The 23524-nt window shown below is 40.8% G+C and overlaps 1 long non-coding RNA gene across 1 annotated transcript; it reads left to right on the top strand.

The window, feature by feature from the left end:
• Positions 1-6141: 6141 nt before the first annotated feature.
• LOC130162964 (uncharacterized) lies at positions 6142-21632 on the top strand. The gene is made up of 3 exons (XR_008826328.1): positions 6142-6347; positions 6474-6561; positions 20446-21632. It is a non-coding gene; the product is annotated as an uncharacterized LOC130162964 (long non-coding RNA).
• The last annotated feature ends 1892 nt before the right edge of the window (positions 21633-23524 follow it).

The following is a 23524-nucleotide window of genomic DNA, read 5'->3' as shown; positions in this document are numbered from 1 at the left end:
CCCTTGCTATTCTTTTCAATTGCCTATTTAACATTAAATTCAGTTCAACATCTATTGGACATTCACAGTCAAACACTTAACAAAAAATGAGGCACATGAAACATGGAAATATGTAAAAAAAAAAAAAAAAAAATCAGGAGATGGTAAAAAAAGACTTTCACATACCATCCATACATCTAAGTCAAGGCAGCGAGCAGTCGAGCGGCAGATTTTTTGGCCCTGATTAGTCCCACATTCTTGTCAAAGTAGACGTGTTGTTTTTATTTTCATGCTCCAGCAGAACACAGGGAAGCAAAGGGAGAGGCAGTTAAAACGACCATGACCAGAACCATACGCCGTAGCTGTGACTTTCACTGCCTCTCATATCATTTCAAAACTGTCCAAAAAGCACTTCTCTTCGGACAGTTGAACCAGTTGAGCGGGCTTTCATCTCCCGCTCTGCCTAACAACTCTTGTTGGTTCTGTCCAATCTGGATTTCATTCCTCTCTCTGTCTCTCACACTGAATAATGCCTTTGTAGTCACTCCCTTCCCGTCACACACACCCTTCACGTCCAATATTTAATATGTACCAAGTGACAAGCCAAGGAAGTAACCAAGAATGTTATACACTAGTTATTGGCCCTGAGAACCAATATACAGGTCAAAAGGTCGGACACTTTTCCGAGCTGTGAACCAGCGTACGAGAGGTAATCATGTCTAAGAATGTCATTGTCAAATTCACAAGAATGTAACAAGAAACTCGGTTTCAGCTATTACTCCAAAGGGACCCTGTTAGTGCCATTTTTACCAGCATGAAAGTGAGAAAGCCAAACCTACTGACTCACAAATAGACTGTGAAACAGAAATGTGAAATACATCACCTCATTGCCGAAGCCTGCGCGCAGGCTTACGGGTGAGCAGCATTAATGGTGGCATGTTCCCATCTCGCACATCTGGTTCGCATGATCAAACAGGCCATTAATTCTACCGTTACCAAAAGAGGGAGCGAAATGGCCTAACTTGCAACGCTTGGAGGTTAAAGGTACAACCTGTGATCCCAATGTAAACAAAAGTGCCTTATATTATCAATTTGTTCAGTTGACAAACAACAAAAAATTCTTAATTGCTTTATGATTTGGGTGTTTAATTTTAGAATAGTTTCCTGATAGTTCCCAAGAAGGTTCAACTGGTACACGTCCAAATAATTTAGTCCAGTTAATACTCAGTGTAACATAAAGAGTTGTGGACATACAAAAAATCTAAATATGTGAATAATTACTTTGGTTTAATTGGAGCAATTCTTTTAAATTAATCCCTATTTTGTCAATTAATTGTACCAAAAGTTATCCCCAGAAAACAACTAATTATAGACCAGTAGAATTCAGCATTACTCAAAGTTTTTATTTTGCCTCCTTGAGGACAAACTCAAGTTGGGAAAACAACTTAATGTTTCAGGCTTTGAAGGATAATTTTGGCTGATTTTATTTTCATCACTCATTTCTATCAGGTAACATTGTATTTGCCTAAGTAATTGCTGAGATGAAGAAACATGGTGACAGCAGTCTGACAGTGCATGAAACACAAAACAGACAGGTTGTAAACAAGCCAAATGTAGCCAAATGATCTAAAGCACTTCATTAGGATTCAACTGAAAAATGGAAGTAAACAGAATAAATAATCCTTCATTGATTGCACAGGCAAACTGTGTGTCTGCACAACTATGGTAGGTAAAGCGAGTCGACATTTTACATTTGACGTTTACAATGAAGAGTTTGGGTAATAATTTTACCATTCATCAACCATTGGTTTGTTAACAACCTGTCTGATTGTCTGACCACTAAGTGCTTCATGCCCCATCTGACTTCTTTCTAAGCAATTCCCACATTTCAGCAATTTACTTGGAGAGCACAATGTTATCAGGATTGATAGAAACAATCGCCAAAACTATAAAAATAGAGCCCAAGTTCTCATAAAGCTAAACTCATAAACCTTTAAGCTGCCTGTGTGGAGTTTATGATGTTGAACTGCATGTTCATGACTTGGGGAACTTGGGAAATCAACCTGGACAGAGAGAAAGAAGCAGGATGTTTGAAAGACTGAAGGATGAAGGAGAAAAAGTCAGAGCCATGTAAATTATTTTGAGATATTTTTTTTTTTTTTTTTGCAAACAAAATGTTTAAGCCTAATTAAAAGGAGGAGTGTGTGGGAGTAAGCATGAGAAACCCAAAAGACAGCGAAGGAGACAGGGAGAATTTTCCAGGAAACTTAATCATCGGTAAGACGCTTACATCCGTAAACACATCTGTGGATATCACTTTCCTGCCCGGGTCCAGCCTGCATGAGAGAAAATACCACATTTAATGGTGACCAGGGTATGGTCAGGGGCAGGAGCGGTTTTAGAGGAAATGGCCTCTGATAGTGTGTCCTCATTGACTCCGTTTGTGACTCAGTCCCCCGCTGAATGAGAGCACAATTTTAGGAGTAGACACCTCATTAGCCTGACGTGGGGACGGCCATGCTCCACCACGTAGGATGAGAATATGTCAAGGCATGATGGACCACACATGTTGCTCCTGACCTACAGTGCACAGCATGTAGAGCAGCGGCAACGCTTTTGTCTTCACGTTTTTGCTTCTCTCCTCATCTCCAAAATGCCCTTCCCCAATGCCCTTTGCAGGCAGACAAAAACTAATGGGATTCAGAGGACAACTGCAGCAGCAGTGATAGACAGAGATTTATACAGAGGGATGAGTTGGGAGAGTGATGGAGTTGTCTACTGCGGATCCAGTCCCCACATCTGTCCGGTTCTACTTGGCAGCACTTCTGAGCAATTCAGTTGGGAGAGAGATATGCAGGTGTTTTTTTTTTTTTTTGTTTTTTTTTCCACAAACAGATGCATCAAGCTAAGCCGAGCCAAGCAGCAGACGGACGGCAGTGTCAGATGCATGAAAAGAAAAATGTTTTGTTCAGGCCCAAGCTGTGCATTTGGGAGAGGCGTGCTTTTAGAAAAGTGTTTAAACAAAGTGGCTGTTTTGCATTTTTTGGCAAAACAGTCCATCCTCTTTGTTTTGCCTCCACAGTGTAACTGAATCACCTGAAGCCTTTGGGAACAGAGAAAGAAACTTTGTCATATTTATGACACTTTGGATAATTAAAATACACAAACAAAGCTGCTGAAAATACTCTTCAACATGCATTTTTTTCTCCCCCAACAAGTCCTCAACCCTAAATAGCAAAACGAGCTGTCAATGCCTTGTAAAGTTAGCCATGTTTTCTCATCTGTGCCACTATTGTTTGTCAGTGTGGACACGTATAAGAGCTGCGCAAATGATTAATTTGAGCATTCACTCATTTACGACCTTATCTTTGTTTGTGGTTAAAAAGAAGTCAACAGTGACTGTTTGTTGCAGACACTAACAACAGCATCATGCAACTTCTACCTTTGCCTCTGAAAGTTTCAGATCAATGACTGTGTATAAAGATGGACGACATCACAGCTCCCCAAATGAAGCCAAAACATCTCGATCACCTCCTGGTGGCCGGCTACAGTATAGGTAATACATCCCGCCCCTTCCATGTTAGTGGAGGGGACATGGGCAAAACTAACAAATCAACGTACACATAAAGTTTCTCTCATTTTAGGTAGTTCTTGTCAAGCCAACATATGTTCAAGTGTTCATATTTCTGATAAGCTTGGTTTTAATTAATTATTTCATGCTATAAAATGGGAGAGTAACGTCATGATTGACAGCTGTGAGTGATTTGCAATTGGGAGTGTATGGGTGATACTGCGTCTCCACTCCCTGATCACTACTGCACAGACTCTGGATCCAAATTACGTTACCAGTGCAAAATGGTAGCACATGTATCAAGGCTTGAGGTTAGCATTAGCATTAGCTGCTAGTAGGATAACACACCAGGATCTCCAACCTATTATTAATGGTCAAGATGCATTATGGATAGCGTAGGCGGCAGGTTTCGATGAGACAGAAAAATGCATGGCATAAAAAAAAACAATTTATCTGGTTCTGTTGTACTGATTTTGATTTTAATAAAGCTGTCGACAACCATCGTGACTCTTATAAGAGTACAATGCTAAATCAGTGCAGTATTCTTTTAAAAGTAACATCATAATGTGTTTTACTTTCATGCAAGCATTCAATATGGAAGAATGGGGTTCTTGTCAATAGTAGATTTCTCATTTTTGAACCAAACTCTTTATGAGCAAAAACTGAACTTAAACTCAGAAAAAGACTTTTCTTTGTGTCTACAAATGGCTGACCAATGTGCTCAACAAGGCCAGCTGAAAACACAGGGTGAGACTAGATTTCTTTTAAAAATGTTCCCCAGCACTTCACACCCTCACTTCTGCATGCTTCTTGTAGCACTGTATCTCCAAAACACAGACTAGCTTTGTTCTTTAACAATGCTTCCTGCCCACTAAATCTGGAGGCCGCGACCCAGCGAGATGCTTTTTCTCCATCCTCTGTTTTCCAGCTGGGTTACAGTGGGAAGTCGTGTAACTGCCTCAGACAAGTACCTGGCTCTGCTGCGGGAGAGGAAGCAGGAAATACTCGCCATAGCAGGGCTGCTTTGTACCCTATGGGAGATAATAGGCACCGTGCAGAGAGACAGGGATGCGCCCCAGGCCATGTTCCACATCAGCACATTGCGCCCCATCCACACTGTCTGGACAGGAAGCAGCCTTTACTGTCATCACTCTGTGTCTTTGCCAGTATAATCATAGAAATACACTCCTCTGAATCAGTCCCGGTGTATTTTTGTTGCAAATTCACAGTAACTAGGTAACGTTTAGAGCCCTGACAAAGTAGTTTGTTGGGAGAGAAGCTGGTGTGTGATGTGAAAACAAATCGAATAATGTTTTGCTAATCAGCGGGAGATGGACAGGAGCATAATAAATCAATAAAGGACGTCAGGGTTTCATTATCTCCCACCTGTATCATGGACAAAAACACATACGTGGAATGAATTATAAATTCAGTTTGTGTTCCACAGATTACACCTTGACCTGATCCCAGCCTTGCAGCGAGCGCCTCTACAGATTTGTCACACAGTGCTGTCAGACGACTGTAATCCATGCACTGAGCTCATCAGTGCTACAGCAACAACAAACAAATCCAATGAAGAAAACAGCTGCATCCCAGGCGGCTTGCGTGGGTTGTGTTTGCAACAGGCGGACTATGCTCTGGTCTTCCTCCATGGAGAGATTACATTTTGTGAAAAACCATTAGTGCTTAGTGTAAACAAACAGGTGATTTCAATTCAAATTTTCATCACACCACAAGATCTGGATCACGTAAAATACACAGAATATAATAATGGCTGTCTCAATGTTTAGTCTCTGCTCTGCATGTTTGGCATACACATGATTATCTCTCAAAATCTTCACTGGGTAATTTTTTTTTGAGTAATTTGATTTTTAAAGTGTTGACAGTTTAATTTTTGAATGGCCTAATAAATCAAATGTCAGCCACATGCGGGTCTTGTCCAAACAGAGCTGTTGGATAATTGCTCATTTACTGATTCTATACTGCTTGATGTTTTTCATGACCTAGAAATTAGAGATAGAAGAGATTAATAGCACAATCTTTTTTTTTTTTTTTTTTTATGTCAAATGGCAGTTAAGATTCAGCCTGGAGGCTTTGAACTGCATTACCACCACAGCTTTTAAATCACTGATGTACCGAAAACCAATCTTTCACATAAACAGGTTCTCTAGCACTGCTGCTTTTCTTCTATTTTTTTTTTAATAGTATTTTTAAGAATGGTGGATGGTTCTAAACACTATGATATTGTAGATGTATAGCTATGGAGAAGAAGCTGCTACTTGGCCTCCCACCTCTAGGGGGCATTCAAACCCCCACCAACTGTTGCCATGTCTTGTTTTTTTTTGTTTTTTTTTCCCCTTTAAATCAAATTACTTGAGTGTTTATATATTAAAACACGAACCTATGAATGCAGAGTTACTTTATTTGAAAACAAGAAAAATTGTATAATCGGTTAGCTGGCTGCGTCTGTATCGTGATGTTGACGTATGAGGTCAGAGTTCAGGTGGGAATGTAGCGGCAAAGCCGACTGGTCGCGAAATATGCATTTAAAGCATAATGAAAAACAAACGTCGGAGCAGTGGAGCAGTGGAGCAGTGGAGCAGTAAAAAGAAAGGTGAAAACTTATTTTTCAAAAGTCGGCTATTGGGCTTGCTAGCATTAACATTAGCAAACATCCTGGAGAGGACGATGCTAACATTAGCTCAGCTGCGCATCAGCATGAAACAGAGGCAGAGAGCCACAGCTCTGCCACAGACACCTCTTCACCTGCCGCCCCTTCACGTCCACTTGAGTGTGGGTGAGTAGGTTACTATTTTAGCAGCCACACAATTTATTTCTGCCTATTTTCCCATATTGCAGGATTAAAAAAAAATAACTGAGAAGGATGAGGCAACACTTAAACTCGTATCAATTCCCTCAACAGAGTTGGAAGTTGTCAGAGACCTGGACTTAAATGATGTGGTGGAGGGATTTTCAAGGAGTAATTGACAGAAAGAAGACCTTCACAGGAGGTAGGTTTTCTCTCGCATGATTATTCACACATTATGGACTATCTTAATTTAAGGCAGCTGATATATTATTGTCTCTGAGTAATCTGTTTATACGATAAAAAGTTTTTGAAAACATTTGACTATTGTATCATTGCGTCTCTGTGCATGGATGGTTGATATGGTGGAGATCCTGTATGTTACAGATGACATACTTAATTTGTTATAGGTCTATCTATGTAGAGCAGTCTGAATCGATCACTGTGTGCGTGTGTGAAGGAGGAATCTGAATCATAGAACTGTAATTTGGTGGAAGTGGGGCAGTATGTGCTCGTGTATGCCATTCAGCTACACGTTGTAGGCTAATATGTTGATATTGTTGCTGCTGGCCCAGGAAAGTATTGTAACAATTATGTATTGTAAATCCTGCATGATAGAATATATCTGCAGGTGGTGATTGATATTGTCCCTCAGGTTTTTATTAGTGCTGAACCTAATTGTGATCTTTTGGGGGGGGGGGGGTTACCATTATTGTGATTTGAATATGTGATTATTTCTTTAAGTTCCTTATCTTCTGTATTATTCAACAAACACAAGCAAGAACTCATTCTATATTATGACTAACACAATATTAGATAGATTAAACATGAACTGTTCTTTCCTGTAGGCCAGGCCTATATGTCATGATCAAATTAGATGATACATGAATTGATATGAATGGCTTCATTTATGAAGGCATTTTAGCCATTCAACTATTGTACATGGCTTTATGGTGTTTTTTGAAGTGCTGATACAGGTTAGTATTGTTGCCCCATGACTTAGCAAGGTAGCAAGGCAGATTCTGTTCCTGACGCTGTGCAGCATCTTCTGCTTTAAAGCCAAAATAGTTCCACACAACCAATGTACTGCTCCTCTTTGACACTAAAGTTTCCGTAGTGCCAGGTTCTGTCAAGCCTGAAGCCATTATACAACAAGTCAAAGTGTAGTGTGCCAAGATGTTGCTCCCTCTTATAGCCGACTGCTCTACTCTCGCTTGCATGTCAAGTGACCAGAGTGTAATTGCAGCCTTTGTGGTTATAAAATTGCGTTTTATCATATCACGATATCATTGCAAAAGCAATTAATTGTTCAGTCCTAGTTGTGATCAGAGGCTGTAGCTTGTCATTGTAAATCCTGAGTACTTGCTATATGCTACAGGTATTTCCAACAGATAGTAACCTCCACTGAGGATCTATATTTCAAAACCTTGAATTGCGAGTGTGAGGAGAGCAGATTTGGGGCAGGGGGGCCTCTGCATTCTTAATCTTGGCCAACAATGAACCATGCCTCATTGTGATAATTGAGAACAAAGCCCTGCTCCATAGTTGCCAATTTCATCCAATGTTCATCAGGTTTCTGAAAAGTGTAATCATTACCTTTCACTCGCTAGTAGCAACATGCATAACTAAGTTTTAAACTCGCTGATTGGACATTTTCTTAGTCATAGTTAAGTTCTGTCCTCATAGGCTGTTACTTTTTGTGTTTTGATCAAAAAAATCACATATCAGATGTTTTTTCATTTTCTATAGTTTGTAGCCAGTTGTTAGTTATTGTTTCCTATAAAAAAGAAAGACATTCAAAGTGAATAGCCTCATTATAGGAACTCCTTGTGTCACTCAAGAGCCCATCTTTGCCACTTTGTTTGTGCTCTCATTGCATGGCAAGACAAACATCTCCACCGACTATATATCACATCTTGCTAACAGAAAAGAAATTTATTGACCGCTCTATATTGACTAAAGGAGAAAAAGAGGTCACTATAGAAGAAGATGAAGAGAGAAGAGATTCTGGTTTATAGAAAAAAAAAATGTAGTTGAAAGGACGTAAGTCCATTTTAATTTGCACCCCAGAGTCTCTGCGCTGTAATAAAAACTCCCAGGGCGGTGGAAAATGATATTGTGACATTTACAGAGATAAGTGCTTTTCCAGTCTTTGGAACAAAAATAGGTTGTGCCAGTTAATGTTTACCTGGCTCACAGCCACTGCTTTACTATTTTATGTTGTCTAGACATAGGCATTTCAACACACATGTTTACAGTCTTTGACCTGTGCCTGCTCTTTCTTGGGGTTAACCAATGCAACATAATGGACCCCTTCATTTGAAAGTTTTAGAGGTTGTTTTCCCTCTTGGACCTCGTTTCAAGCCCAATCTTTGTTGACATCTTGGAACATTAGAGAGGGCACTGTTGGTGCATCCTGATGCCAGCACTGAGGGGTCCTTAAAATGCGAGGTGGATGTGCTGAACATTCCTCGCCACACCACGGAGCGACGTCCACTGTGATGTATTGCCCAAGTGTTGCATTGAAATTCTTCTGCCAGCGTTCTGCTGCCACAGACTGAGGAGGAATGTGATGAATGCCCCTTCATGTCACAGACATAAGTGCTCCCATAGATTACTGCAACACATCGGACACCGCCTGACACAAATGTGTTTCGATGACGGCTCATCTTTCTTCCCGCTCATCTCTCTTTTTTTTTTTCTTGCCTCAATATGCCAAGGACCTTTGGACAAACAGGTTAAAAATATCATCCAATCACAGTCTTGTTAGGAGAGAGACAAGATTGAGTGGGTGAAGCAGGAGAAGAGGGGTTGAAAGCTTCAGAAGTAGGTTTTAATTCTGAGCGCACTGAAGGACAGCCAGAGTGTGAAGGTACATAAAACACACCCACTTCGTCTTAACGAAGACGTCCCTCTGGGCATATCTGGCCCGTGCTGTGCCCTGCTGCATCAAACGCACCGCTTGGGTCTCCCTATCAGTCGTCTCAACAGGATTAGGCAATCACAGCTCTTCCACACCACATCAAAACAGAAGATGTATGTGGAGAACGTCTGATGGCACCCATCTATGTCTTGACTTGTCAGCACAGAATCACTGAGTAACATTTGCTCACACTCATCAGTTGAAAATAAATAGATCCACCCCTTCTGGATCGTTTGGAGGCGAACTGTGTAGGCGGTATTATTAAGTGTGATAAGCATCTCACCCATGTCTTGGCTACTGAGGCATGTCACAACCCTTCACTCCCGTCATTCCTCCCTGATCCCAACCCTTTACTGCTACAGTGTATGACCTGGGAATGCAGCTACCTTTGTACAGGTTATTACTAACAGACTAACCATGGCACCACAGGATCTTGATATCAGCTGAAATCAACTTGCCCTGACCCATCAAGACCTGACAAAGACCTTTTAACTATATGTGGCTCAGCCATAGAGAGCTGAAGCTTATGTTAGAGTCAAAATTTTGTCAAATCACTGTAGTATCAGTGGCTCCAAAAAATGCTCGGTAATGCAATGATTACACCATGCCAATTACAATCAGTGTGTTTACCCTCCATTATGTAACAAGGTTTCAGCTGTGTATGCAGGTAACTGGGTTTCTAATTAGCTTTTTACAAGATGACAATAGAGTGCAGACAAATAAAGTAACAGCTGAGCGGTTGGATGAAAGGAGAGATCACTGTGTATTGAAACTGAAACTAACACAATGTAGCCTGAAAATAAGTTGGTTCCCACTGCTGATCATTTGATAATTTCATAACTATAAAAAGAAATGGTACTGTATGTACTTTTTAAATTATCTGGTACATATTAAATAATTAATGTGTATATATAATAATGTACACTATATTAAGTACTTTAATAGGTTCTCCATTTTTAAAACAAACTTTTACATAATTATTTTATTTTTTCATAAATAATTATTTTTTATATAAATAATTAAGTAATTTTTAGGGGTATTTTTACTTCATTATTTGTTTACCCATTTTTCCTGCCTTTTTATCCAGTAAAAATATTATTGTACATTAGGTTCTCGCTAATAAAAAATACTTATTTCAAATAATAATTCAAGTACTATAACTAAACACAAAGTTGTTACCACCTTATTCCCTAACCTCTTGTCTTCGTCTCCTGTACCTATATACTGTATTTATCCCACTACAGGCACCCAGTAAGTATTTTATTGGCACCATGTATATGCAAAATAAATGCGCTTTAATTACTGGGTATGTGCTACCAAATGCAGCACATGCTCACTACACTAAGTATATAAGTCTCTTTCTATATATTCTATTTCACAACAGAATAAAACAAGTTAGTTATAGTGTTAAAAATAATTCCACACTGCAGCAGCATGAGATGTGGCCCACCCAGCATCAGCCGTGGCCCAGAAACATATCAGCATGACAAAGCAGGAGGCTGAATTACAGCACACATCCTATTGCTGTTAATTACAGTGGGAGGAGGAGGTCTGTTCTAATTACAAAGAAGGGCTGACAAAGCCAACGCAGCCCAGAGAGAGCAGGGAACGAGACCTCCCTCCTCCTCACTCTGTGGTTTGGCTTTAATGAAGACCCACTGACTTCTCCCCCAACCTGCCACCGTGCGTGGTGGCTGCTGGTGCTGCCGTTTTCCAGTAAGCCAGGAACACACTGGCCAATTTAAAGCCCCATTATAACCTCACTTTGGCCATGGCAGCTATTTTTTAAGTCTGTGGTCTTCATTGTTCACAGCAAAATGCACTGTGGACAAGTAGGATTTTTTATTGTGTGGTGTGCAAATGTTTATTATTAGATTACTCAGAGTTGTCACAATTATATCAAATGTACTTTTTTCTATAACTGCAATCTGGAGAAATGTAAATGTTATCCTGTATTCTGAACTGGAAGATGACATCTTTTGTTTGTTTCTCTGCAATTTGTAAAAGCAAATCCTCAAATATGAGTGCTTTTAACACATGGTTAGGATAATAAAAGTCTCTTTCCATCTCGACTTAATCAGAGTGACAAGAACTATTCTAGGAATGGATTGTATGTTATTTGCCCGATGTTAAACTGGATTACATTTACGAGCATTGTTGGGCAATAACACTTTACTTTATAACATGTGTAAAGGATTATAATCCAGTGACATTACAGGTTCTATTCTCAGTAGTTTCTTCTGTATTTGTACATTTTTGAGATTGGCTTGTTTGCTCTTTTACTAGGTGTTTGATGGAGGGTTCATATCAGTTTGGTCACTCCAAAGTTGTCTTATTTATTAGTTGTCTTCTCGCTGGTTTTTCTAATGTTGGCCACTGATAAACCTACATCCAGGAGTTGAAGGGTTTGTGAACACTGAGGACTGGACCACTGGAGAGCTGGATGCTTGTTAAACTGTAATGTCTTGTTTTCTACTCCTGCATGTGTGATGCAGAGGATGTGATGTGTGTGTCTGGAGGCTTTGAGGTTGGTTAAAGGCAGCTTTGAGGGAGCTAGGCTGACTGCGTTAGGTAAATAATTACTTTTTCTGGAATCTGGCAGCTCTGTTATGAGCCATCAGCTGCAACACCATCACGCCCACCAGAGGTCTGCATCTCTAGCTACATGTCAAGAATATGGTGGCTTGCGGACATAGGACAAGGAGAAAGCAAGAACTGTATTCAGCGTGGGCTTCTTTTGTATTTTCCTACATGTTTCCAAAGTTGGTGAAGATTATTATGAAGACATGTTTTTCTCTTTTTCAGACATGCAAAATCATTTCCATCGCAGATCTGCTTGTGTCAGTCATTTCTCTCGATAACAGAGGAATGAAAGAATGAAAAAAATCTTTCTTCATCTCTACATTATTGTATTGCAGTAGTTTCCTTCCCACATTGCAGGGTAAATTAAAGAATTTACGCAGTTTGTTACTTAGTGTGTGCGAGAAACAGGCTTATAACATACGGCACATCCAGCTAGTGGGATGTTGATGCCACAGCATTCAATGGGTTGAATCCATTTGTCCAACTGTCTCTTTCATCAGCACCTCACGATCTTCTTCTGCGAATGAAGTGGTCCAGGTGTCATTATGTGACTGAAATTCTACATTGAGGTCATGTGATGCCACCTGCAAACAAGTGGTCATATAGTGATGCTTTGTGATTGTGTTGGAAGGGGGAGTCTGATACTGAATCTTTGGTTTTAACTGTTGAATATTGCTGGAGGTGCTGTAGTGTGAGTTTTAGATGAGCGGTGCAGCAGAACGTTATTAACGATTATGGCAGCTTCATTCTTTACTCTTGTCTCTCTCATATTTCATTCTCGCTCTCTGTATGCCTTCTTATCTCTGTCTCTTACATACTGTCTCTGCTTCCTTGTTTTCCCTCCACAGCACCTTTTTCACCGCCCCTTCCCTCTCTCTCTTTTCTCTGTCTTTCTGTCTATCAGTGGGGCATCGGTGCATTCCATCTTCAGTGTGGGAGCTTTGTGACAGGGGGTAAATGGATTGGGCAGGATGAAGCATTGTGCCCCGCTGTCGGTGATTGCCATTTGTTTTGTGTGGGATCAATGAGGAGATCAGGGGTTGATGCCTGCTGGAGATGATGGACTAATATCTGACCACAAAACCATAAGAAACTGTCAGTGGGAAAACACACTTGTCGCAGCTTCGGCTCTGCCTTAAATTAACATTTTCCTGAGCAAAATATTTACACCCTTTATGCTTGAAGCGGGCCCTTTGGAGTTTCATAACACTTTTATGTCACCAGCAAATTGAAGTAAAAGAACGACAGATGTTTATTTGATTCTTGGTGGATTTGATGATGGCATGAGTGGGATGGAATCCATATTCCAATATTCCATAATGGTGTTTGCACCCTCGGGGACTTAAAGAATATTTCTCACAAAACAGTGCCGATTCACTTAAGGGGGGAACTGATGCACTCGATAGCTGCAGTCATCCTGAATTTAACACCTTGGCCTGGAGGCTTGACAGCTGTATGACACAAAACATGCTAATGAACTGCTTTTGTTCAAGTGTAATATCCTGCTGTTAACATTTCCCGCGACGGTTCTGGTCTGAGTGTTTCACCTAGCTTAGAGGGAAATCCAGGTATTTGTCAACCTGATGTTATTATTGTCATATTTTTTTATTCACTATATTGGTCATAAAGACATGTAAACCGCCACATTTGCTGAAGAAATCTGGAAATTGCACAGTAGTTTTAAAGCAATTATAGCCACAACCGGAGCCCTTCTTGATCGTATAAGTGAAAGCTGAGTGGTGTGTACCTTGTCATTTCATTTGTGCCATTCGGAAACATGCAGGCACAAACCATCTTTGTGTTTGCACTGCATTTCTACTCTGCGCACAAGCTAGACCCTCAATCTGTATGAAAATATTGATTAGTGCTGCTTCAGAGACAAGTGTTTGAAATGAAATTGTCTGAAGTTGTCTCCATCCATACAGATTCTCTCCTAACCCATCAAACGATTGGCTCTTCAGCTCGGAGACTCTCAAGTTTTCTCCGTGCTGCCAACATGCAAACAGCTCCTCTGTAGACCTCTCAATCGTGTACCCCACAGATAGCTACTGGTTCCAAACCTCTTCCAATGAGTTGGCCTCCTCCCACCTGTTCCCTCCTCTAGATGGCCCGGGCTTGGCCCAGCTGTCTGACAGAGGCTGCAAAGTTATCTGGTCATGTGAGAACCGTGTCATATAAAGCGAAAATCAAAGAAACCGGGGCCTGTGCTCTTCACCCCTCCGGGGTCCTCTGTGTTGGATTTGACACACCCTGGGACAGCCGGATTTCCTAAAGCTGCCGTGCAGAATCAGGATCCGCGTGGGGCATTTGAGCGGGGGATTGGAGCTCCTTCAGTTTGTTTATTTTATTTTGTCTTGCATCATTATCTCATGGATGGAAGAGGCTTAATTTGACGTGCAGTGATGAGTTGCTGCTTGTCTTCCCTCGCACGCAATCAGCTGTCCATACTGTCCAGCACATTATATTTAAACGCAGAGATGCGTATCCCTATGAAATTTCAACCTCTGCTGTGCTCCTTACCTCACATTTCCCCCCTAGAGCTTACACAATTAGTCACATTGATCAATTTAGAACATTTCATACTAGTTATGAAATTGGGCATCCTGCCATCACCTTGTAGAGCTCTGATTGAATATAACTGTGCTCTCACCCCAGCCTGCCCCTTGTTAGGTAAAGTGAATTTTACTAATGCCTGCCTTTGGCTAATGCCTTCTTTTACAAGCCTAATAAGAATAATGGCTTGTCATAAATTCTGAGTCATCCTGATCTTATGAGACAGGCTGTAAATGACTTATGAATTATGTCTCTGCTTTCTGTGCACTTACTGTGTGAGGGTGAGAACACACAGAAGGATGTGGGATTCACAACACTGTGTGTGCATGAAGGTCTCAAATTTACCAAAGTATCACAAGATTTTTTTTTTTTTTTACCCTTAACTCCACCCAGTAACACTATCATATTATATAGATGGACACAAATGACATTGGATTTGAATAAAACACACCCTTACACACACACACACACACTCACACCCTGTGCTTACACTGTGTGGTGGGTGAACTCTGCCAGGCCATAGCGTGAAGCCAAATGAGAGGAGCTGAGGAAAATACATATTTTTGTAATTGTGGAGGCGTGCTGCTTTCAGCACAGAGAAATGCCAGAATAACATGAATTGATTCTGACTGGCTTGGTCAGCGGACCAAAGCCAAGTGGATTAGGGACTCTGAGAGAACAGATGAATTATCTGATTGTTCAGAAGTCATTGGACACAATCCAAGGAGATCATCAATTTCTTTTGAATTAGCTGCTTGTACTGATTTGTGTAATGTCACCGAAGGCTAGGGATGTTCATTTATGTGAATGACAAAGCAGCTCATTGGGTTAAAGTGAGTATAAATGAACAGTTCTTACTGTAATCTGATTATTCAACCAAAGCTTTGGAATAATTTGTAGCTGCACAGGAGAGAAGGCGTTGTTTGACATTTTCAGTAGTGGCTATTACAGTGTGGCTAATGCTGAGTGTAGTTTTTGTTGTTTGGCTTGGCTGTCACTGTCGCCTCAGAATGGCAATAGTCCTAGACACGGGATATTAGGGCTCAACACCTACTCTTTTATTCATTGCCTGAGTGGATTGCTATGCCATCTGTGGTGGGCCTGAGGTGGGATTTGTCAGCGTTGCTTAAAGGTCTTGGTTTTCACGAAGGGCAGAACAGTCCAATTCAAATACTGCAGCCAGCCTGGGTTTACCATTTTGTTTATGTCTGTCACCCATAATTTAACATTGGCTTGTGCATTTAAATGTCAGGCACGAAGATTTCAGAGTGAGTACAACATCCCAAAATAATTCCACGGTAATTCCTCCTCTCATCTCCCATTTTGCTGAGAAAACAGGTACATGAGTGATATTCGGAAAGAAAAGCTACACATCTCCCAGCAATGTGGAGCAGTGGGCTCGAAATGAATGGAGAATGTTGTGCTTGGTGAGCGACAAGCCGTACTGGCAGCATTAACGTGCTGATGACCGACCATGGCACCGCACTCTGGGCAATGGGAGGCGATAATGATTTCCTTGACATTCTCCCCAATCTGATCTCATTTGAGCAAATTTTGTACCACACGCAGTCTAATCAGGGCCAAAGTACTCTGAACATCTAAATCTTCATAGTCCACCTCAGAGCAAATACAGACTGCTGCCTCCAGTGATTTCTGGCATTGCAGATAGAGTTTTGACTTTATTTGTCCAGATTTGTACCACCACAAATGCGATACAAAAGAGGTAAATGGAATTTTGTTAGTGGTGGTCATGGCAATGAAATATTACATTTACAAAATCCAACAGCATCACCTCTTCCCAAAATCACAATATGATAATCCACAAACCAAGGTGTCAACAGTTTTTATTGGAACTACTTTTTAAAGTAGAAACTGCATCTATGAAAGAATGTTACTGTGGATTCCTCTGTATAACAGCAGAACTATTGCTGTTTGATCCTTTTTGAGGAGCTTTATGTCTAACTTCTTTTCTGTATTTCTTATTTTACTAAAACAGATTTGAAAAATATGCAATTAGTGATATGAATTTACATTGTGGTCAAGGAATAAGAGGAAAAAGCAAGGAAAATATAATTACAATTAAGGTAATGGGGGGGGGGGGACCACTTGTGAAAATGACTCCTCACTGCTGGGAAAAAACCAAACCTCAGCCAATTTAGTATTTTCCCTACCATAACTCAAAATTCAAAAATCTCCATGTCATTTTCGCACACACAAAATATTTATAATCACTAATGAAATAAATTATGACAACTTCAATAGTTTAAAGAGATTATCCTAATAGATTAAAATATGGTGCTGATGAATATTTTAAGTGTAAATTTCCACTTCAGGTGAAATTCCACTCACCTCAATTGGGGTGGGGCAGAGACAGATATCTCAAATACTGGATGAATGAAACCAAAACTATCTTGTGGCTACACAACTACAGTTAAATGAGAAAAATATATATTTTTGTAATTTGGGTGATTTGGGCTCTTAACAAGTTTTCGATCTAATCTGATGAAAATAAAAAATATGTCTGTCAAACCAACTTTTCGGCACTAGTCTGCTTAGCACTCTGTAAAAATAATTAGCACTCCATCTCAAATAAGTAGTAATATGTTGTGAAGTTCCTTTGCTGTTTGAGTGGGAATTCCCACACAGGAAACATTGGGGATGGCGAGACAACAAACTCTGACTCCTAACAGGCATGTAATGAAATCAAGGACCTCTTGGGCCCATCCAGCTCCAATGCTACCCGTCCCTGGAGGTCTCGATAAGAGGCTAAGCTACCCTTCCATCCATCCTCACAGTTCAGAGGGTAAACTAGCAGAGAAATTGGACACTTGCTCACTGCGAGTTTCCAGTCTGTTTAAGGCTCTTGAGAGAGGGACAGACAAGGGTTAAATTCAGGCCAATCTCCCCTAATGTTGAAGAGTGGCCTTTGATTGCCCCCCGTCCATGTGTAGTACGCTGTTGAAGGGGAACCTGACACTGACGTTGTTATTGAAGTGCTGCAGGAGGGGCAGATAACTGGTCTCATCGGCACAGATCCAGTGTACGAGCTGCCTCTCAGCCCCAATAAAAGACAGTGGCAGGTGTGTGACAGATCGGGGCGTTAAAGGACGTTTGGGACCCCCTAGAGATGACAGCCTCTTGGCCCGTCTCAAGAACTGATTAGGGGCCTGGCTGTTGGGGATGCCCGACCACGTCTAAGCCCCTGTCTTCCACCACAGCTTTTCCATATGGCACTGCTGCTCTTGGCAACCTGAAGAAACGGTTTCCCATCCTCTAGGAAAAGAAAAGTAGTATGTAGCAAATAAAAAGAGAAAAGCTTTAGATCCATGGGCAGAGGGCTTTTGTCTGCCCCAGGCTTAGAACTAAACAGCCTTTACATTCAGGGTGCCAGTAAAAGCTAAGTTAGTCAGTATAATTTTTGAATCTCTTCTTAAAACTTAATTTTATCTGAGAGTTTATTCTTTACTTCTTTCTTCTTCTTTTTCTCACTGACTGAATCAGAAGCTTTTACTGCACTGGAGCTTCCCTCACCGGTGACAGAAAGCTCATCGTCAGCTCAGTGCTGATAGAACCGTTTGTTAAAGATTTGCTGAAGGGCTGCAAAAACCACAAAACAATCATGTTGCAGTAACTCTGTTGTGGATATGCGGTTCCTGGGCTACTAAACCCATTACCAGTGCTTGTTGTCTAGTTTTGTACAAAACTGAACAAAGACTTTGAATGTTGAACGATGAATTCAGATGTGATCACTAAATTAGCATTAAACGTATGGTTTTCTTGCTGAAAATTAGATTAGAAGATTTATACCACTTAAAGCAAAGCATAAAAAGTGGAAACAGGGAAAACTCACTTATTAAAACATTTGACAGACTAACAGATTGTCCATCTGCTCTCTGGCGACTGGTCCTGAAATAGTATGACACATTACCCCTGTAAAACAGGGAATTGTCATTTTTGGACGTCGGTTTTTGTACAAATTAAACAATGTATAATGCGTAAGTACAGACTTTAGAGGTGCTTGTAGGTGGATTTTGTTAACTTTGGACAGAGTAAGGCTAGCTGTTTCCCCTTGTTTACAGTTTTGTGCAAAGCTAAGTTAGCTAGCTGCTTGTGGTTGCTTCATATTTAATATTAAGACATGAGATTGGTATTGTTATTCTTATTCAAACCTCAAGAAGAAAGCAATGTGTATTTCTCAAAATGTTGAATTATTCCTTTGAAATATACTAACCAAACTATAAATGTTTGTACTTAATTGAAATGAACAATTTGAATCAATAGTGACATTTTTTCATTTTAAGCTGATCCTTTCATTTATCTCCAAGTTGTACTATTTGCTTTCATGATTGTTATGATTATTGCCAGCATTATAATAATGTCAAGGAGTGCCAAGGGGAGGCTAAAGAGGGACGGCGGAGATTGGAGGCGTGGTTGAAATATGAGGGGAATGAATCCTTAAGTCTCCAACTCGACCACAAGTGGCATCATTGTCATCACCTTGTTCTGATTTCATTTCATCTCTCGGCGCCACCACTGCAGGCAATATCTGGGTATTGAGTTACAGGAGGCCCACCTCTTATTATTTTCATGGGAACTCAAGGACAGGGAGTCTTGTGCAGAGATGAGAGGATATTTATATGAATGCATATAATGTTGTGTTCTCAGTACTCAGGGACATTTAGCGGCTATCTCCGAATAGCATCAGAGGCTTTCAGCCCGACAGAGTCATTAATATCAGAAGGGTTTATGTGTTTCATATTGCCTCCATGCCAGCTGGGACCGCATGCCTGATGAGCTGGCTAGTGTAGTAGAGGATGCACCATTCTTTTTCATAGCCTCATTCACAGTGTGGACTCAGCATGTACCACTGTCCAGAGATTATCACTTTGTCTCCATAAAGGTCAAGCCAGTGGCCAAAAGCAGAATTAACTTGGTAATTTGGTTTGATGGTTTGAGTGTGATGGGACAGATGTGCTTTATTTTTGTCAAAAATAACTTTTGTAGTTGCCACTTGATGTAATTCCATCTGAACCTGCATTTCTCTCTGGCAGGGCAAAGTGCCTGAGATGTGTCTGACTGGTTTAATAGCACTGTGCTGTGGATTGCCATCTCTAGCCGTGGAGGATTAAGACAGGGCTGTGAACAGAGAGGGAACATTGTTTGAGTAATTGGTGAAATGTTGGCAGGTTAGCAGGATTTATAAACAGAGGACATGCCTAATTTTTACCAGAGGAGGCAAGAAAACCTTGTAAAACCAGAAAGGTAACAAAAAACTGGCAGCCGTGACAATTAGATATACTAATCAACCTATTACATGTAAACCATCAAATTTATGGACAACTCTGTGTTGACATAGACCTCTTCACGTGTGTAATGCAACCCCTTTCCCGTGGTTCCCACACCATTTTCACAAGTCATTTCACTGATTCCTGGAAAAGCTGGGCAGGAATGAGACACGAGATTGTGTTTGATCCAAGTGTTTCTTCATCCTGGAGGGTGAGTGATGTGACAAGCTCAGCATCTGTAATCCTTGGCTGTTTTTGTTTGAAAATCCACATGTCGCATGTCCATCACAGAGAAGGGCTGAAATCCCCAAGTTTTAGTCAAGCAGAAATTTAAATTCTCCTCACTTCTTGTGTGAGGAAACACAAACTATGATAATACTGCATCTATTGTATATAGATTTAGTTTTTCTTTTTGGACATATTTTTGATAAAACGGCTAACACATCTCTCTCACTCTCCCCTGGAGAACATCGATAAGAGACTGCTGCAGAAAAATAAATAAAGTTTACATTTCTTTTTGTTCATTTCCATTTCCAAATTCACATGTACACAAGACAAATATGAATTTTCATTTCAGTTTGACTTTGAGAATTTAAAAAAGTTTCCTTTTAGAGAAAAGGATATAGTGACATTCTTCATACACATTTTAGCAACAATACTCCTCCATTTGAATACAGATGAAAAATTAAAACGCAGGTGCTGAATAACATCCTACAGGGGTCTAACCAGAACTAATGCCCCATAGGTTGGTTACCATGCAGTGCTGAGGCAGCTGCCAGCGTACCCTAGCAACAAATACCGTAAACCCTCAAGGGCCGCGAGCGCCGACGGGAGAGTGACTCACAGTCCATGTATCCCAGCATGCTTTGCCACTGTTGCCCTTCACCCCCTGACCCACCATAATGGCAGCATAGAGAGATGAAAAGAGCCATGTGACATGAGCGGACACAGTCGCTCCGGCCTCATGCTGCTCGCTGCCTTTTCAGACACAGCTCACATGGAGAGAGCGAAGACACGGGGCAGCTTGGGCAACAAGAGTCAACACAATCAGCCAGAACAGAAGTCGTGTTCTTTTCTTTTCATCCCTACAAAAGGGGGTTTGTGCATGTTGATAACATACCTGCGCTTTTTTTTTTTTTTTTTTTTTTTTTTTTTTTAAAGATGCTCTGTAATGTATTACTTTTTAATGCCTGTTTTCATTTTCCACTTCAGTGGTGCAGAATATTGCAGCTTTGTTTTTGCTCTCAGAAATAACTCATCAGAACAGATTCCTGGAGAGGTTTAGTGACCAGAAGGAGCCAAATGAGAAAAGCAAAAACACCAATCTGTTGCGGTGCACACTTTCACCTTTATTGTCCAACAGTCTCAGCACATACAACGTTTACCCAGTAACATTTACTGTGTGAAAAAGCACCATCTGTGCTCGGAGCCAGCAAACCGCCGTACCTCAGTCATCATTCCTACAGTCCCTCTGCACTGTGACGGTAATGGGACTTTAAATCAGTGCCTTGCACCCTCAGGGTTCATTACAAGGTGACAGCCCATTGTTGCTGCTCTGTGACGACAACAAGTGGCAGTGGAAGGGGTGAGGGGGGGTCTGGAGAAAGTGAGGCAGATGGTACGGAGAGATGACAATGGTGCCATTTCACAGCGTATCCTCCACCTGTGGTGTGACGGAGGCTGCTGTCGGGGGCTTTTGATGCCTGCTGAGATGAATGCAATGGATGAACATATCTCTTACTGACAGCCTCCATATCATTGCTGATTGAGATGTCTAGACATCCACAACGGAGGGCTTTGAAAATAAAACTTTGAGAGGAATTGCTCAGCTCTGTGAAATATAGAAAACATTTGTGTGAAAGTTGTAGAAAGAGTTCTTTGAAATATTAAAATGACTGTGGGGATGGCGTACAGAAATGAAAGTTGGAAAAGAAGTTGAAGTCTTTGTTAATGCAGCTTTAATTTGAATAAAGCTATATAATGTCAGCTGATAGCTGTCTGAATATATTTGATTCCTGGTTCTTTTATAGCACAATCCTTATTTCAGTTCTTTCCTCACCCCAAAATCTAATCAATCAATTTACTCCTACTCTACTTTGCAAACTGCACCTGACAGTAACAGAAAGACAAATCATACAATGTAAACCTCTATTAGTAATAGCAAGATTCCCTTTCACTTACTTCCCCAACTGCCAATCAGATAAAATGCAGTTGTCCAGGTGTATCTCATGCACAGGATGTATGATGGGACATTTCACATCATAACATCAACAAAGTTAAATCCTTTAATGTAGAGCTTCAACATGTGGAATATGACCACATGAAAAAAGCATCCACAAATTCCCTCTGAGTAACACATGAAACAATTCCCCATGTGAGCATATGTTATAGTGGTGAGCAGCAAAATAATAAAAAGCCAGACAAGTTGTTTTAAGAGAGAGCAGGTGGTTCCTAGTTCAAAGAGTGCAGAGATGAGGTTGTGTTTTCCTTTCTCCAGCAGGGCACTTTTTTTCCCTCTGCTCTTTCTTCACCAAAGGTTCGCATCTTACGAGCCCTCCTCCCCAGACTGCCAACTTCAGAGTTGCATTATTATCAGCAAAGTGCTTTTAAATCCGCTCCTGCTCAACACCAGGATGTCTTCTGCATGCTAATCCTCAGGGATACGGATCCGTCACTCCTCCGTCGTTCTCTCATGCCTAGCGTGCCTGAGACAGCTGGGAAAACAGTCCTTTGCCCGACGATCTGCACATACAATGGGGATCTCAGGCCACCATAGCTCTGCTTAGCCGCAGAGCACTTTACAGTAGTGCGCTGTGTGCTGCAAAAGAACAACATGGGCTTTTTTTTGTAAAGTCCAGGTGTTGCACGCCTGGGCTAGGGCAGTTGTCACGGGTAAATGTTGTTTTGTAGACCTCAGTGACTGCCTGAAAGTAAGAAAAGGTGTACAATGACATTACCAACCAGGTCCGGAAGCAAGTCCTGATGCCACTTTGGGCTAACCACTGTTCCTTTAGCTGTGTGACTCTGTAGTTTCTAATTGAAAGGTCCTTTCATTGGTCTTCCTGATAAGAAACATGGTCAGTGTACCTATTTTAAAAGAAAATTGTGTATCCACAGCACTTGCTATTAGAATGTGAAGCCTTCATGATGAGCACAAGCATTAAAAAACTACAGCTCCCATGAAGCTTTACTAGCAAGCAGCTTGTAATATATTTCATCATAATGCTAGTTTTTCCTGCGTCAATCATATCCACCTAAGCTTTCTTCCAGTGTCATCTTTCAAACTTTTTAGCTGTGATCTCTGATGCCTGAAAAACTGCTGTCGTTGTTTGGAGTAGCTGCAACCATGCATTGTCTCCATCTGGCAAGGTTTGTGGGAAATGGTGTTTGTTAAAGGAATAATTTTAAAATTTGTGGAACATTCTTACTCACATTCTTGTAGCATTAGCATTAGCTAAGCATAAAGACTGGATCAGGAGTAAACGGTTAGCCTAGCTCTCACCAATGTTCAACCATGTGAACAAAGGTGTAAATGTGGGTACTTTTCTCTTCTATTTTTTGGTTTCTAGCATCTCTTCAAATGAGGTTTTGTGGATACACACACAAACTACTCAAGCTTATTCAAATAATAATTAATAATAATAATGATAATTTGCTGTTCAGAGTAAACCACAGAGCATCTTGTTGAACAGGGTTAAATTCAAAGGCTGGATTTTAGTAATTTGTATTATTTCAAATGTGATTTTGAATCTCATTGATCACATTGAATCATTGCAAGTCCCGATGTCACTCTTGCTCTCTGGTAGCTTACACTCAAGTTTCCG

Source organism: Seriola aureovittata, chromosome 21, assembly GCF_021018895.1.
Source record: "Seriola aureovittata isolate HTS-2021-v1 ecotype China chromosome 21, ASM2101889v1, whole genome shotgun sequence".
Classification (NCBI taxonomy): domain Eukaryota; kingdom Metazoa; phylum Chordata; class Actinopteri; order Carangiformes; family Carangidae; genus Seriola; species Seriola aureovittata.
The sequence above is the reverse complement of the archived record's forward strand: the minus strand, read 5'-3'. Positions and strand labels throughout refer to the sequence as shown.